Here is a 3,537-nt window from a genome sequence, read left to right as displayed (position 1 = left end):
CACGAGTAGTTTTCATGGGGACTGGTGCTTGGCTGTTCTGGAGAAGTGAGCACTGAGGGTGGAGCCAGTGGGGTCAAGCATCTAAGTATCCACTTTGAATAGCGTAGCCTCGAGGGAAACCACATGTGGGATCAACAACTATTTTTATGGCAAACCATAAGAATTGTGCTTGTCTTCAAACATTCAAACATTCAAAACCAAACATCTAAACATTGTGTCTTTTGTGTCTTCAAGTGTATGCAAAACATTTTTACATCAAACAACACACTTTCTTGTGTCATTTTGAGTCTAAACACCTACAAACATTGAGTCCTCATCAACATTGTGTCCTCTTGTCATGAAAAAATAGTCCAAAATTCTGATTTGGTCACAACAACAACTTTACAAAATGGGAAAAATTGTACTTAGTTTCTAGAAATGCGTATGTGCAGTGTTCAATAGTGTTTGTGTCATTTAGTCGCATTTGTGTAGGATAGAAATGCGTATGTGTTATCACAAGAAAAACTACATTTACAAAATCTCATAAACATGTCTGTGCAGTGTTCAAAAATATCTATGTCGGAAAACCACATCTATGAAGCATACAAGCACGTCTGTGTTTAGAATTGAAAAAAAAAATTACAGTCTAGCAAACAAGAGCAGTCAGTTTTAGACTCATTGAGATTCCTACGTCATTTCTTTGGGTTTTCATCTAGAGTTCAACCTAATTTTAGGTTTCACAAAGTTCATCATTTCTTTACACCTTGCATTATATTCACATTTGTCTAAACTTGAGTCAATAGGTCACTTGCTTGTCCTCATCTTACTTTGTCAACACACTACATACTACAACATTTTTCTAAGTGGTCCCTCATCAAGGTCTATCACCTTTGGGTCTCATTTGGTCTAACTTAGAGTCAAGGTCAACTTACCTCATCAAGAGAATCTATCATCTCTTTGGAAGTCACACCTACTCTACTACATACATACTTGGTCTTACACTTTGGACATTGCAAGTACACCTCAGATTTATTTAGATTCCATCCAACTCTTGGTCTTCCATTCTCTTTCCATTTTCATCTAGTCTCGCACATCTTGGTCAAGACCTAGTTCATGGTTGAAACTCATTACCAAAAATCTAGGAGAGAAGCTAAAGAGGCTCAAGAGTCTGCAAACATGAGTGGTTATGAATACGACAATGATATCTTTTTCAATTTTGATCATACCACATTACCTAGCATGAACATCTACAGAAATATTCAAAATATTCAGAACATAGATAATACAAACAACAATGATACACACAATGATAATATGGACAACATTTCAGTACATTCAGCAGAAGTGGAAGACTATTATGGATCCCCATTTTAATAGATTGGTTGAGGAAATAATGAGAAGAGATAGACAATATTTTCTACAAGTGATGGCACAAAGTGGAGCTAAGATACCTCATGATTTTGACATGTCTCAAATAGTGGAAAATCGACCTATGCAAGAAACTCAACTCAACATGGATCAAAGGAGACCTAATGGTGGAGGTACTATAGGACCATGTTTCGTGCCTAAGTCACCATCATCCTTGTTTCAAAAACCTAAGCTCCCAAATACACATGGTCAAGCTTATGATACTCATGAAAGAGCATCTCATGAACAACTCCATCTACGCACACCTTTATGGAAGTCTTATGCAAAAAAATACACTCAATCGCATACCAATGCTAAGGAACAACCTCCAAAACAATTGGATATCTAGATGCATGCTCAAAATTTGGACACAAGAAAACCCCATGTCAAATTTGGGGACACTACACAAGAACAAACTCATGACATGCCTGTAGAATATGATATACATGGACAAATCAGATATTTCATTCCTCATTATAACTCTATACGAGGTGGTTCCTATATGTAGTATCCTTATAGACCTTCTCCATATGAACATGTTTATGATCAATATCATCCATATATGCAGTATCCTCCTCCTCCAATCGGTGGCTCAGGCATGGGATCGGTCTCCACCCAAAAATAATTTGGAATAGTAGGTAAAGGACTTACAAAAGAAGATGGAGGACATCAATACACCAAAGAGAACTTACACAATGAGAGACATATGTCCTTGTCCATTTGATAGAAACATTCCAATGCCTCCATTTCCTACACGTTTTGTGACACCTAAGTTTGATAAGTACAAAGGTAAAGGAGACCCTAAGGCACATATAAGACAATTTTTCATAGCTTGCATTGAGGTAGCAGCAGAAGAAACATACTTGATGAGATTATTCCCACAAAGCTTAGGTGATCAAGCTATGGAATGGTTCTCCCAACTTCCACCTAGAATTAAGTCACGGGGTGATCTAGTAGAGGCATTCATAGAACATTTCTCATATAACATAGAGACAGATATATCAGTTACCACTTTGTGCAATACCAAACAGAAAGATGGGGAGTCATTTTTATCATTCTTACAGAGATGGAGGAATTTATCCAGCAGATGCTCTTGTGAAATTCCATAAAAATAAATGGTAGATATGTTTACTCAAAATATCAACAAATAAATTGGTTATGACTTGAGGAAAGCTTGTTTGTCCATTTTCAAGGACATCATTGAGAAAGGCTTAGCAATAGAGAAGGTCTTAATTGAGAAAGAAGTCATTAAGATATTCAAAGAAAATAAAGAGAACTTTAAAGGAAAGGATAAGCCACGATTTTGGAACAAAAACAAGAACACAATAAATGATGGTGTTGTTGATGCTAACACAGTAAGACCCAAAATAATTCTTTCTGGATCGAGTTCTACAAACAACCAAGTGAATACTCAAACAACTTCCAAACCATGAAGGAAATACACCCCATTGGGAGAACCACTTGAGTCAACTTTCAAGAAGCTAGTGGCAAACAAGATAATAACAATTCCAGATAATCCTCCATATGAGCCAAAATTCAAACCAAATTGGTGGAATGATGATGAATATTGTGAATATCACAAGAGCAAGGGATATAAAATAGGAAATTGTCATCGACTGAAGAACATCATACAAGATCTTATTGATAGAAGTGACATTGAGATCGAAGGACATTCATCCAATCAAGAACATGAAATGTTTAAGGAACCATTCTCTAAACATGACAAGAGAAAATCCAAAGCTACAGATGAGAAGACCAGCTATAGCAAAGCATCCTATAACTATGATTCAACTGTTAATCACATTTTGATGGAAAATTATGTCTCTACCATTATCATAAAGGACAAAATGCCTAAAAATTCTACCCAAAGACCCAAAGTTGTCCTGAAAGGCATTAGATCTTCTTTTGAATCTACCTCTGAATGTAATGTCACAACCCATCGAGGTAAGGTCACTTTGCAAGGTGCTCCAGCTAAAACCATCACTTCCTCATCAACCAAACCTGAGTATGATCTAGTAGAACAGTTAGGGAGGACACTCGTGCTTACCTCCATCCTAGATATTTTACGCATATCCCCCGCACATAAGGCTATTCTTGAGAAAACTTTGAGAGACACCTATGTACCCACTGATCTGAACATGGACCAGTTTT

Source organism: Cryptomeria japonica, chromosome 1, assembly GCF_030272615.1.
Source record: "Cryptomeria japonica chromosome 1, Sugi_1.0, whole genome shotgun sequence".
Lineage (NCBI taxonomy): Eukaryota > Viridiplantae > Streptophyta > Pinopsida > Cupressales > Cupressaceae > Cryptomeria > Cryptomeria japonica.
This window is presented reverse-complemented; position numbering follows the sequence as displayed.